The sequence below is a fragment of the Camelus ferus genome, chromosome 23 (assembly GCF_009834535.1).
Source record: "Camelus ferus isolate YT-003-E chromosome 23, BCGSAC_Cfer_1.0, whole genome shotgun sequence".
NCBI classification, from domain to species: Eukaryota; Metazoa; Chordata; class Mammalia; order Artiodactyla; family Camelidae; genus Camelus; species Camelus ferus.
Window position 1 is genome coordinate 13,951,421 of NC_045718.1, and position 14,134 is coordinate 13,965,554.

Here is a 14,134-nt window from a genome sequence, read left to right on the forward strand (position 1 = left end):
ATCTGTAACATTTATTGAACACCGGCTATAAGCCAGACATGGGACTAATTCCTTTATCTATATTACATCACTTTATCCTCAGAGAAACTTTATGAGGTAGACACTTGGGTCAGTTTCCCTAAAGGCAGATTTCAGTACACACTATCTAGTAAGGAAAACCGCTCAGGAGAAAGAGAAGGAAGCAGGCTAAGGCAGGGAGCTAAGCGAGGCCATGGTCGCAGCTGCGGCTTAGCCCCTGTGCAATCCACAGGGAGCTCTCGGGCATGGATTGCGTCAGGGTTAATCCCATCTTGAGGTAAGTGGGGCTGGCCTTTCCTACCCCAGTGTCAGGCAATTACTGGCTGCGGACTCCCAAGCAAAGCAGCTCCCATTCAGCTGAGGGAATTTTCTGGGGCGAGGGTATAGCTGTCGGCTGTCAGCACCAGTCTCTACACAGCTGAGGGGTGTGTGCACCAGCCTGGAAAAGGGGGGTCTCTGGTTGGGCACAACGTGACAACAAGTAGTATTTTTATTTCTACTACACAAATGCAGAATCGTAATATTTTGCATTCGTAGGTGCTTTGCAGATTTTGGAATGATTTTATATTCAATATCTCATTCAACGTGGCAATAACCTTGAGAGGTGGTAATTGTCATCACTAGTATATGAACCAGGAGCGTGACAAGGTGGGAGACTTCCTCAAGATCAACCAGCCAGTTAAATACGCCTCCACTGTTCCGGAACAGCACCTTCCCAGATACACGGCCAGCTGCTGTGGGTTCTGGCTCAGACCCTCCTCTGTGATGGAAAGGCTCTGATGGTTTACCAGTAGGATCTTACAGCCCTTTAACTCAAACTTCAACACAGCCCAGGAGCTAGCAACCACCCCTTCTGAGATCGGGTAAGAGAAAATGTACCTCCTTACCAGAAGGGGGCCAGGCCTTGCCGGGCTCATAAAAGTCCTGCAAGATTCCCCCACGAAAGAGGGTGCTCCTAGGGCATTGCTCCCCTGACTCAGCAGGTTCCCTTAGCAAAGTTTTGTTAGAGATGTCCCAGGAGACCGGAGTCTGTCAGAGGAGACTGGGGGTCCCTGGGCTGCCTGAGTGCAAGCTTCACCTGCCACAAAGGGTGGCTGTGTGGCAAAACCTGTGGCAGAAAGCTGGAGCTTCCTGGATCTTAGGTCAGGGGTGTCATCTCCACCACTCTCTCAAAGTCCTGGGCTTTGGCCCCCAAGGTGCCTCTGGACCCATCAAAGACCCCTGAATTGTCTTTGGATTAAACTAGTATAAAGAATCACATTAGGCACCCCCCCTCCCCCGTCACAGCTCCGAGCAATGCTTCGCGCCTAAGCGCTGATGGAGGTACAGCAGGAACACATGCAGGGGCCCAAGAAACATCACATCATGGTGGGAAAGTGTGGGTTTAAGATCCCATTTTCTGGGGTTCAAATCCCCCACTCCAGCAGTTACTAGGTTAGGTATGTCATCAGAATGAGGTGCAAATGAAGGTTACAGCAAATCTACACCAACAGCTTTAACAAGGTAGAAGTTTATTTTCCTCTCACATGATAGCCCAGAGGTAGGAGTCTGGGGCTGGTACGATGTCCCGGTCTCCTTCCAGCTCACTGCTCCGCTGTTCCTAGTGGGTGGACCCCGTCCTCATGGTTCAAGGTGGCACCTACCTACCAAATAGCAAAAACGGGGGAGGAACAAAGAAGGAGCAGAGAGATGAACACAAGCTGTGTCTTACAGAAGGGTCCTCGAAACTACCATGTGACACTCCACGTACTTCTCATTTGGCCGGAACTCAGTCCCGTGACCGCACCTAACTACACAGGAGGCTGGGAAATGTAGACTTCTTGCTAGGCAGTCGTATTTCCAGCTAAAACTATGATAAAGTTACTGGGAACCACTAGTAGCTTCTACCAGAAGTCTCCTGACCTCTCTGGGCAGGGGTATAATGCTGTCTTACTGTTAGGCAGTTAGACAAGTGGGGGCACCGGGCAGATGGGCGGAGGAGAGGGAGGAGGGTCCAGAAGATGGTGTTATTCCCGCCTCCTGCATAAAGGGGCTTTACTTCTTCTAAAAGAGTACCAGCAAAAACAAACAAACAAACAAACAGCAAACAAAACCCCACACACACAAAAAGGTTAAATCCCAACAGCCACAGCCGCGCGGCAGCTGGAAGGGCCTGGCCGGACGGGGCGCGGTGCTCGCTGTCATGTAATTAACATTGGGGTTCGGGCACTGCCCCCATGGGCCCTTCTGTGCACGCCATGGTAAGGACATGCACAAAAGGGCCAAACATGGCCAAGCACTCCTGGGGCAAGGGCTGTCAATCAATCAAAAGATCACCTCTAAGCGAGGGTGCAAGAGAAGGGATCAGAGACCACCACCTGCCCCCTTGGGTCACCCCGCCTCCCATTCTTGGAGTGTACTTTTCTTTTCCTAAAGAAATCTTCGAAAACCTTTCGATGCAGAACACTCTCTGTCTCCTGTCTGTAATCTTGTCTATTGGGTAAGAGAAAGACTGGGGTCTTTTCTCTTTTTTGGGGGGGGGGGTGGGTAACATTACCGTATGCAAATTGTTGTATTAACTGAAACCTCATATGCAAATCATCTCAGCCCAGAGCCTGGTCTGTGCTGTGCACACTGTCCCTTGTTCCTCCTCCCCACTTCCAGGATTCCGGGATGTATGGCAGTAGCTCAGATCCTCTCAGATGTGGCCAGAGCTCTCGCAGCCAGTGCCTAAGCACTGTCCCCAGCCAGACTCTCAGAGTCAGCCTGCAGCTTACCAGGGCTTTGAGCTGGTCCTCAGAGTACCACCGTCAGCCATGGGCACTCACCTTACCTCCACGCCCACCACTCTGGAATCTGTAAAAAGAGACGCTCCTCGCTCATCTTTCTGATATTGCTACTACTTTTGCACAAGAGAACCCCTGCCCCAACCACTCACCGGAGCCCCAGACCCGATTCTTGTCCTGGTGCTGGTGGCTGAAGCCGAGGACAGCCCAGGACTTAAGGAAATATCCCAGGTGTACAAAAGCCTGAGGAAAAGCTGAGATGGCTCGGCTTCCCCGAAGAGGGCTTGTGGGCAGGACCCAGCCTCTCACACGAAGCAGTTTCAGATTCTTCCATCAAAAGAACTTTCTTGTTTGGATCTGAACGCTTCTGTCTTGTGTGTATATGATCCCCAGGCTAAAGTGAAACAGAACTGTTAATGTATTTTTGATGACTATTAAAAATTCAAGAAAAAAATAAAAGTATGATAAATAAAAAAAAGAACTTTCTAAGGAAAGAAAAATGCCATATGATCTCCCTTATATGTAGAATCTTAAAAAAAAGACACAAATGAACTACTTATTGTTTATAACTTAGATGAGTGATTTCTTGAATATGTGTAAGCACATTTGACTGTCCTTTATGACTGGATCACTGTATTTTGTTAATTCTTATTTTGTGGTTGGCTTTATTCCTTGGATAACAACGTCAGTTTAAAAAGCTAAAGCTCTGAAAAGCTCTAAACGGTCCTTAGAAACAATAAATAGTACATATATGTAAATTTTAAGATGGTTTTCTCTCTCAATGAGTTGCTCTTCCTAGAATAAACTTTGTTTACCAAAAAAAAAAAAAATGTAGTACTAATCCATTGGCAGATGTGGGAGAGAAGAGAAAATAAAGCACACGTGGCGGTAACAGGAAATGTGGGCGAAGGATATACTGGAGTTCTCTGTTCTGTCCTTGCCCCTTTCCTGTAAGTTTGAGATTGTTTCACAACAAAAAGTCTTAAAAACAAGAAAACAAAAAACTCTCTGAGGCAGAGAAAACCACTGACCCCCAAGATGAGAGAACAACCCAGAGCAAGTGACCATTGATAAAAACCCTTCTAGTGGTCGTCTCTTTCTTCTTTAAAATTTGTTCAAATTTTAGATTTTAATAGTTTGCTTCAAAATATATTTCCCTAAATGCTTCTAGTAAAATTAACACTCCAGCAAGATGTACCATGTCTCTCCTTTCCCTGCGCTTGTCCTTGGCCCAGGGTTCATGCCCCTTGGAGTCACGGCACAGCCCCCTGCAAACTACAGGCTGTTACACCGACTGACAAATTCGGAAGCTGAGGGGGGGAGGTTACCCAGATTGCCCAAGGCCACGCGGAGAGGAACTGATGGAACCGGGATTCAGGGCCCAGTGCATCTGGCTCTAAATCCTTGTCCCGCAATCGTCATGTGAACAAGTGAGGGGCGCCCGCCACCTAGTGATGGGACCTGTTACTAAGGGGATCTCAGTCACACAGGGGGGCTGGCGAGGAGGGGGCACCAGAAGGAAGCCCTCTCCTAGGCGAGGAGACTGAGCTCTGGGGGCCGTGGGCCTTTGACCCTGGGAGTTACCACCAAGCCGACCTAGCAAGACGCCTGGAGGCTGGGGAGGTGCTGCGAGTAATAGCGTGGGGCCGGCTTGTGGCTCCTTCTCTATTGCCCTGGCCCCGAGGGCAGAGAGCCAGGGCCAGGCAGGAGTGGGGAGACCGCCTGGCCCCAAGCAACAGCCCTGGAAAGGGAAAGCAACTTGGTGAGCGGAAGTCGGTTGTGAGGACCGACTTCAGCCTGAAATCCAGGGGTGTCCAGGAGAACTGGGCCACGGTGGCCCGGGCCCAGGAGAAGTGGGACGTCTCAACTTGCGTGTCCTCCAGAAGAGAGAACGAGGCGCCCCTACGCAGGAGGCCACGCAAGTGTCCCTTACCGTGCTGGAGACGATGAGCATGGAGGAGAGAATGACACCGGAGGCCCCGACAAGGGAGCCCTGACCCAGGCCTGGGCACCCGCTCCCGGCTGGAGGCCCCGGCCCAGCCTTCGGAAGTCCTCCAGCTCCGTCTTGTAAACTCAGTGCTGCACCCTGCTTGGGCGGGGGTGTGACTTCTTGGTAGTCCCCTCCAGCCTGTCTGTCCCGCCAGTAGGAGGTCCCCAGTGGAAGGGTGCGACAGGCCCCTTCTCCTGGGCCCCCAGTTCCTACAGCAGGACCCCCCCCCCCCGCCAGGCACTTACCCCACAGGCTGGGCACTTCCCGTGTCACCTGAGGCCACCTGAGGACTGTTCCTACCCTAGAGTCTGCGTGTTCAGATGCGTCACGCGTCGCCCAATGGTGTCAGCAGTCCAGGGTCAGCCACTGTCTGGCCAGGGAGATGACACGGTGAGGAGGAGGAGGCCTTGGCCCATGAGGACACAGTGCTGTTCCCCTGCAGGAGTCCAGTGGTCCTGGTGACAGTCGGTGGCCTGTCTGCCTCCTCACTGGGTCTGCAGTGGAGGAGGCTACTTTCGGTGCCAGCTCCAACATGCTGCGTGACCCTGGGAGAATCACTTAAACTCTCTGACCCTCATCTTCCCTTCCACACTACAGGGAGGTGAATCCTGCCTTTGGGAGAATGAACGGAGGTAAATCACTCTGGTTCCTGGAAGAAAAGGAGACAGGGGGAGGCAGGAACTGTTCTCAGGTGTCTCTGTTTCCCTGCTAGAATCCAGTACAGAGAGGTTATTTGCTATCACCAAACCTGGTGTGGGTACCCAGGCTCGTCAGCAGGGGGAGCCAGGCCTCTGTTTTGGTCCTTGAACCGCACTGGCTGGGAGGGAACTGGGGTTGGGAAAGTCGGGTCTCTACACGTGTGGCTCCAGGCAAGGTGTGTCCTTTGCAGCCCAGAAAAGACACCTGGTCGCCAGAGATCTGAAATAGCTGACTGTGTTTATTTCAAGCCAGTCACCATGTCTCACCGTCTGACTGCCTCTGTGGGGGTGTGTGTGGAACTACATGAGCGCAGAGAAGTCTGGGGGATTGCTTCGTCCCCAGCCCCGGGACGAGGCTTCTCCCATCAGCTCCTGTCCTGGGCTCCAGGCCGCTGGCCAGGCCAGGCACTTCCTACACTTGGGGAGGGTGCCGCTGGTGATGCCAAAGAGTCCAGAACCACTCGCCTCCTCGTTCAGCCTAGAAAGGAGTCGTCCGTAGGTCCTAAAATAGGGAGGACCCACTTGAGCAGCCCCGCGAGTCAGTCCCTGGGGGTGGCCCAGCTCCTGACCTCTGCAGCATCCCCACCCACTCTCCCCCACCCTCTGCTCCTTCCCGCTCTCCCCGTCAGCTTGGGCCCAGGACTGAGAAGTCAATCTCCCTTGCTTCTCTGGCCAGAGGAAAGAAGCCAAGGGGTTGCAAAATAGCCCTGAGGCTCTTGGACAAGAAGGCAAAACAAAACAAAACAAAACACAAAACTCAGCGAGATCACCGTCTTATCCAGAGGCGTGTCATTGTTCAAGTCAAGACAGCCAGCCTGGCCTCGTCACCTGCTGAGCCCTGGGAACCAACCCGCCCAGACAGGTGGTTTGATGGGGGCCCTGGAGCTCCTGGCCTGAGCTGGAGATGCGGTCCTCCCCTCTGGAAACCGCAGGAGAGAAGAGCTTGCAGGATGGCATCCCGCCAAGGAGCACTCAGACTGTTTCCAGAGGGGCCTGTGGCCACACAGGGCAGAGGAAATGAATTCAAACACCAAGTGGACGAATCGCTAAGTCCCTTCACCGGCTGGTCCAGGCAGAAGCTCTCTTCCCGACAGCCCAGGGTACACCCTTTGAAACACTTATGGAAGGGCCACCATGGGACCATCCCTCCAAAGTTGGAGGACCAGACAGGAGCTTACAGAGCAGGGTGGGTGCTGGACGATCACCAGGGCGTGACAAGCCCAGAAGGAGCCTCCTGGCGGGGAGCCTGCCTCCCAGAGCCCGAAGGAGGCGACACTCACACTGACTCTTAAGGAAGCAGAGAAGTGGCCTAGGTAGATGACAGGAGTGAGGCCCCACTGCAGTTCCTGCCCTGAAGGGGCCTGGGACAAGTGGGCCAGGCAGGCACACCCAGTTGGCAGTGATAATTCGGGCAAGACCACAAAGCACTTTAGTTTACTGAGTTATTTCACATGCCTTTATTCTGTGACTTAGATCAGAAAATGAAGTTCAGAGAAGTGAAGTGACTTACCCCAGGACACACAGCAAGGAGCTCTGATACCACATTCCCAGCCTGGACTGGGTCTTTCGGTAGCTTCTGCCGCACCACTGCTCCCACTCCCAGAGGCAGAACCTTGGTGAAAACAAGGCCTCTCTTAGCTTGACAGGTGTAGAACCTGTTTTTGTTTGTTTGTTTGTTTGTTTCCAGGTCACCAGAGCTGGTTAATATTTGAAGGTCCAGCTCATGCCAACCAAACACACAGGAGGTGGTTGGGCAAACAGAAAGCCAGTGTGTTCGACTACAGGGAGTGCGGGTTTGTCATTAAGGCTGGTGCTGGGAATTTGCTGGAACCACCCATTTCCTCCTGGTGATGCCCACGGACGCGAGCCAGAACAGAGGGAGCCAGCCCATCTTGAAGGCCTTCTCGCTCCACCAGACTTACGCGAGGGATGCGTGATGCTCTGGGAAGGGTCAAGGAAATGTGGCTCAGGAGCGACCTGGATTGGAATCTCAGCTCTGCCGGTTTCTGACTGTGTGTTCCTGGCAGGTTGCTTAAGGCTCAGCTCTTCATCTGCGAGTGGGGAATAATCACAGAACGACCACTCAGAATCGCTGGGAGGAGGGAGAGAGGAAACGTGAAGGGAGACCCAGAATAACTGGTAGCTCTTGTTATTTAGGGTGGCTGGGCCACTTCCCTGTCCCTGCAGAAGGTGTGTTCGCAGCAGCTGTCCCCTACAAGCAGAGCTTCCTCGCCCCAGGCAGCGCTGGGTCTGCTCACAAAGTCCTGCTCTCCCCCGAGCCTTTTCCACCTGGCGTCTCTCCAGACAGGCAGCAGCCTGCACAGGTCGCCAGGCTCCTTTACCCAGTGAGTCTCCTGCTGGTGCTCGCCACTCAGCTTGACGGAGCAGTCTCTATTCTTCAAGGGTACCTGAAGACACTTGTACCTCCCTTATGGGGTCGTCATCCAAGAACACAGGCTTCCAAGCCCAGGACCTGGCTGACACGACCCTGTGTGAGCCTCCCCTTATGGGATCCAGGTTCCTCACCTGTCAGCTGTGGGGATTAGACTCGGAATGTATCAGACACCTTGCCCAGCCTGCACGGGCGCTTAGTAAGTGGTAACTGTCTTGTTATTACGACAGGGCTGCGGGTTTTACAGGCTCCAAGTTCGGAGCTCCTGTCCGTATACCTATGCTGTGACTGGGGGGTACTGATGACAAGACCTTGTAAACGGATTGCTGTTAGAGCTCACGGGCAGGAAAGAGCAACTTCGCAAACAGGATGCTAGGGGAGCTTTCCTGTGGCCATTTGAACCGGCTCTGCTCATGCCTGTTGCCTCCCAGGTCCTCCTGGCATCAGCGTCCGGATGGTTCTCATCCCTCTTTCTGAGCGTCCACTCGGCAGAACACAGTGTGGGATCTGAGGAAAAGGGAGAGGGAGGGCGCCCCCTGTGGGCATCTGGAGGTTGGGGTGAGTGGGTGAAGAGGATGTGGGTAGTCTGGCTGGGCAGGGAGACTAGCATCTTTCTTAAGAGCCTTTCTTCTCCCCGATGGCCCCCTCCCTGACTCTACCCCCACCTCACGCTCTCTGTGCACAAACCCCTGAGGGAGGCAGGCAGTCCCCAAACAGGTCTTCTCAGGGACACCCACTTCAGGCACACCCTCCAAGAAGGCACACTCAAGCCTGCTCCCATCCAGGCTGTGGTTTGGACCCTGTTTGGGCGGGGAGGGGAGCACATGCTGGCCTAGATCAGACAGGACATCAATGTTTCTATGTGTCTGGGTTGCACACAGCATCTTACAAAGTTCTGTCGGAGCCGCCCCCTCAGTCCCTGCTCAGAGCAGTCCCCAGAGGCAAGCGGAGCAGATGTTGGGGGTTTTTTTTGGTTTGTTTTTCCGCATTTCAGAGACTTTTATTAATAGTCCCTAAACCGCAAGAGTCAAAGGGGTTTTTTTTAAAAGTACTAAATATATAATGACATATCTTGAGCATTTAATTAAAATTCTATCAAATTCTAGACTGTGTTCAACCACCTCCATTTCCTAAGGCTGTGAGTCTCACCACCTCAGCGCTGTGAGGTGCAGCGCTCTGGCTTGGGGGAAGGGGACTCTGTACACACTGTGGTGTAGACCCTGCCCTTGCACAGTTGGGTAACAAAGATTTGCACTACACCAACCTCCACATAGAGGCAACTGTGTTCCAACCCCCAAGCCAATGTAAACGAAGGAGTTGGAATTTAAACTTAGTGTTAAAGTGAACGGTCCTGTTCAGCTAGTGAAGCCACATCCTTGAGCAAAAGTTCTCATTCCACTGTAGCAGCCCCTCCCTGATGCTGGGAATGTAAAGAAGCAGCAAAGAAGTGTGGTTAGAGGCAGGGGTTGTAGAGCCCGACTGCGTGGGTCCAAACCCTGGGTAGGAGAGTGGCTTGGGGCACCTCCCTGTGTCTCAGCTTCACCTTCTGTAAAATGGGAGAGCAGAGTTTTTAACATTCTAATTTTAATTTTTTATTGAGGTGCCACTGACATATAACCTGCTAGTTTCAGGTGTACAACATAATGACTTGGTATCTGTATACGTTGTGAACCACCACCACGTCCTTCACCATATATAGTTACAACAAATGTTTTTCTCTGTGGGGAGGGTACAGGTCAGAGGTAGAGTGTGTGCTTAGCATGCATGAGGTACCAGGTTCAATCCCCAGTATCTCCACTGAAAGAAAAAAAATTTTTTAAATGTTTTTCTTGAGATGAGAACACAAGATCTACTCTCTTAGCAACTTTCAAATATGCAATACAGTATTAGTAACTGTAGTCAGCATGCCATGCATCACATCCCCATGGCTTATTTATTTTATAACTCGAAGTTTTTACACCCATTTTGCCCACCGCCCATGCCTACCTCTGGCAAACACCGACCTGTTCCCCGTGTCTATGAGCTTGGGTTTTGGTTGTTGTTTTGTTTTTTTTAGATTCCACATATAAGTGAGACAACACAGGAGCAGATGTTTTTATTCCCATTTTACAGATGAGACTGTAGAGGAAAGGGATTGTATCCCTCACTCTATAAAGTCATGCGGAGGACACGACTCAGCTGTCCCCCTGCTGGCCCCTGACGCCCTGCATGGCTAAGGAGGGCGGCCTGGCTGACACAGGCCAAGCCCTAGTGCCGCAGAGGGCAGGCAGGTGGCCAGCCCCGTCCCCCCCAGGACCTGGGCACTGGGACAGGGCTCAGCCTCAGGAAGAGCTGGCAGAAACCTGGGTTCCCCCTTGGCCTGGAGCAGAGGGGGTCAGTAGGCCTTGGGAGGGACCTTCACACTATGAGAATCCCTGGGGGTCAGTTTTCCCTGTTTCACTGTCCCTCTGGGTTTTTGTTTTTCTCCAGGGCTGACAAGAAGTGGGAGAATCTGACACAAATTTCTGAGCTGGGGATGCAGAGGGGGTACTGGGCCGGACTCCACTGCGTATCAACATGAATTCTGTGTATCAGTTTTAGCAGGTCTGCCCTAGCTGGGGCCTTGAAGATCGTCACGGTTAAAAACATTGGTTGCCCTGTTGTCTCTGTCTCTGTCTGTCTCTCTCTGTCCCTGCTTCCTGTGTCTGTCTTTGTCTCTCTCCATAATATATAAATATACATCTGTGTGGCTATCTGTATGTATATACTTATATACATATGTGTATATACACATATACATGAGTGTACATATTTCTCTGTCTCTGTCTCTCTCCACTAATCTGACTTGAAGGATCTAGGAGGTGGATGGGACAGGGGTCTTCTCTTATATTCACTGTCTCTGACCAGAATGGTCCTTGAGCCATTGGATATAGGTCAGGCTTTCAAACAAGCTCCCACTTCTCACCCTGGAGAGTCAGTCCACACTCAGCTTGGATCTAACAGTCTCCGTGTTTCCTCCTTTGTCCAAACTCACATCCTTCGTGCTGGAGTTCAGATGCTCACGTTAGTGTCCTAGGGGAATGGTGAAAAGACAAAGGTCAGATCCTGGCCCTGCCAGCTGGGTAGCGAAATTTGGTGCTTTACGGGACTAAGCCTTGCCAGGAAGAGGCAAGAAGGCAGCAGAGCCAGCTCAGGGGGTGTGGCAGGATGCTGTCATGACCCTGTGTGAGACTCCAGCCAAGTGCTGTGTATATTTATAGACACACACACAGAGACACGCACACATGGGAAAGCACTGTTTGTTTTCTGGAAATGTGTGCCCGTTTTCACAGTCTGACCAGAATTCCCGGGTAGTATCATCCTGAAATAGACAAAACAATGTCTTCTCTTGTCTGGCATCCACCTGCTGCATAGAGAGAGAGATCTCTGGAAAACAGATCTGATTTGGAAAACGGCAGTGATGTCCCCTTATCTTTGGGGTAAGCGCTTGCCCAGGTGCGCCCGCCCAGTAACTGCTCCAGCTCATCTCTGGCTTCCCAGGCCTCCCTGGATCCTTCCCAAAGCAAAGCACTGTACGTGCCATCCTCTGAGTGCACCAGGCCCCTGCAGAGTTCAGGCCACACATCGCCTCCTCTGGGGTGTCTCTTCTCACGTCTCCCCAGTGGGGACGGTTACCCGGTCCTCTGATGGCTTAGGACTATGCATGCTTATCTCGCTGTTGTTACTTCGACTCATGTCTGTGTCCTTCTTCAAACCATATGTTCTCCAAGGTCAAGAACTGTCTCACTCCTCTTTTCATCCCAAACATCTAAGCCAGTGCCTGATGCGGAACAGATGAGCACTGGAGAGTCATTGAATGAATGGATGAGATTTTTACAGTGTAGCTGCCAAGAGCTGAGGGTCTGCTTTTGTCTATCAGCAAATCCTGCAGGCTCTTCCTTTAAAATACCCAGCCGCTTATGGCGTCAGTGCAGGTAAGAGGAGTTTGCAGCATCTGGGCGGGCTCCGGAGCACCCCTCTCCCCAGAATACGGGCATTTCCTGGGGGCGGTGTCTGGGACTCTGGGGAACCTGGGCATGCTCCAAAGCGCCCTGGTGGCCTGTCCCTTCCCAGCCTCAGGGCGCTGGGGAGGGCTGAGAGGCAGCGGGGGTCTCGGTCGAAGAGAACACCAGCGGGCCGGGAAGTCGGGGGATAAAGAACGCTAAGGCGAGGACAGGGCGAAGTTTGGTGTTGGCCCAGCGGCACTGGTCTCGGAATCCCCTTCAGCTCACCCGACAGCTGCCTGCCGCTGGCCTGCACCCCACCCCTCCCGGCTCCAGGGGTGCCTTTGCCTCCGCGGTCCCTGGGCGGAAACAGCTGCTCTGGCCATTGGCCATCGTCGCTGGGGCAGGGGCAGCCCTGAGAGGGGCCGAGTGTGGGGGAGATGGAAAGGTGGTCCCCAAGCAGGCGGCTGGCTGCAAAGGCACTTTGCGGCCTCCACAGGCCTCCCATGACCAGCCTCCCTGACTCCTCGGCCCCTTGGTTCTCCTTTTGACTCTTAGTCCTTTACCCCATGGGTACCTTCCTCCATCAGCCTTCGCGCTCTCAATGAACATAACATCCAGCAGCCCATTTTCTCACTCTCGCTGAAGCTGCCCTTTGCCTGTCAACATCACTTGCCATCTAATATGCAGTCTCCCTGAGAGACAAAAGTTACCAGCCCCCTGTACCTCCCAGGATAGCTCACCCTCAAATCTTTTTTTTCCTATGGTGCCCCACCCTTGTGGTCACGGTAAGGCTACAGCCCTCTACCCTCCTTTCCCAGATCTTCAGGAGAACCTTAGTTCGGTGGGAGGTGTTTGTTAACCCGTGTTATATACACCTGACTTGACAATGCGTGGGTTTCTGGTTTTCCAACTTAATATACTCCTTTTTTTCGAATTAAAACAAAACAAAACAAAACCCAGCTGCTTCGAATCTTCTGTCTGTTAACAGCTCAATCCAAACTCTCATTTCCCACGGACATATTTTGGTAGCCTCCTACTTGCTCTCTCTGCCTCCAACCTTGTTGCACTTCATCCATTTTCAATGCTGCTGCCAGAGTCAATCCCTTAAAAACAAGTCAAATCAGGTCAGTCCTCTGCCACAATTCCCCTCCGCTTCCCTACCTCACTGAGAGGAAAAAAGAGCAAGTCCTCATTGTGGCTGACAAGGTTGCTGTGACCTCTGACTCCATCTCCTCACTTTCCCCCTTGCTCCCCCAGCTTCAGCCACACTGGCCAACATGCTGTCACTCAAACCTGCCACAGGCCACCCTGTCCCAGTGCCTTTGCACCTGCCATTTCCTCCGCCTGGAATTCTCTTTCTCCAGGTATCCTCATGCCTCCCTTGCTTTCTTAAAGTCTTCACTCAAAAGCCGCCTCCTCCAGGAGGCCCTCGATGGCCATTCCATCTAAACTTTCAACAGTCTGCTTGCTATTGACACTTTCTATTGACTTCCCTCATCATTCATAAAAATATATACTTAATTGTCTTCACCATTTATCGCCCCAAGTGGAATATAAGCTCTAGAGAGCAGAGATCTGCCTTGTTTTGCTCACTGCTGTATCTCTAGCACCTAGTACAGTGTCTGGCATGAAGTAAGTGCTCAGTAAGTCCTCTGTTTGAATAAACAGATCACTCCAAGAAGTTTTTCTAGAGTCTATTTCCCTTCAGCTTGCTGGCTTCAGTCTGCAAAGCTGAGTGTTTAGGCTGCTGTAAAATCCTGGGACAGTGGCATCTGGGCTGGCCCCAGGCAGTCAGAACTGACTCAGGGAGCAGAGCCCCAAACCCTGCTTCTGTCCTCAGACGGGATTTTCCCCTTCTTTCAGCCCAACCCAGTGGGCCCCGCCCCGTAAAGGGTTTGGCTGGGAACTCCAAGCTCTTACTTTTCTCGGGAGAGGCTGGGCATGGGGCCTGGGCCCCAGGAAGAGGGAGTGGCCTGTGAGGATGCCCCTCAGCTAGGAGCTTGCGTGACATGGCTGTAGGTGTGTTTTGTCCAGTTTTCTTTGGTTTCCCCCAGGTACCTTTCTCAGGGAAAAGATCAGTGCTTTCCATCTTGGACTTGGTTTCCCAAGAAAGCAAGGCTGCTCAGAATGGGTCCATGGTATCACGTTTCTGGGCGGGCCCAGGCTTGCTGTCACTCTCTGATGTAGGGCTGGGCAACTGCGCCCGCAGGGCCACCCGGAGACTCTTTTTTTTTTTTTTTCAACATTGCACTAATTTTTTTTTAAAATTGAAGTACAGTCAGTTTACTATGTTGTGTCAATTTCTG

At 52.2% G+C, this 14,134-nt stretch overlaps 1 long non-coding RNA gene across 5 annotated transcripts; it reads right to left on the reverse strand.

Moving 5' to 3' along the window:
* Positions 1–1,512: 1,512 nt before the first annotated feature.
* LOC116659291 lies at positions 1,513–7,386 on the reverse strand. Of its 5 annotated transcripts, none has more exons than XR_004314604.1 (4): positions 6,982–7,386; positions 5,019–6,464; positions 2,936–3,177; positions 1,513–2,853 (listed from the first exon to the last, which is right to left on the reverse strand). It is a non-coding gene; the product is annotated as an uncharacterized LOC116659291 (long non-coding RNA). The 5 variants fall into 5 exon arrangements; XR_004314605.1 differs by having other exon boundaries at positions 1,513–3,177; positions 5,019–5,973; positions 6,242–6,464; positions 6,982–7,385; XR_004314607.1 differs by having other exon boundaries at positions 1,513–3,177; positions 5,019–5,973; positions 6,300–6,464; positions 6,982–7,384.
* Between the last annotated feature and the right edge of the window lie 6,748 nt (positions 7,387–14,134).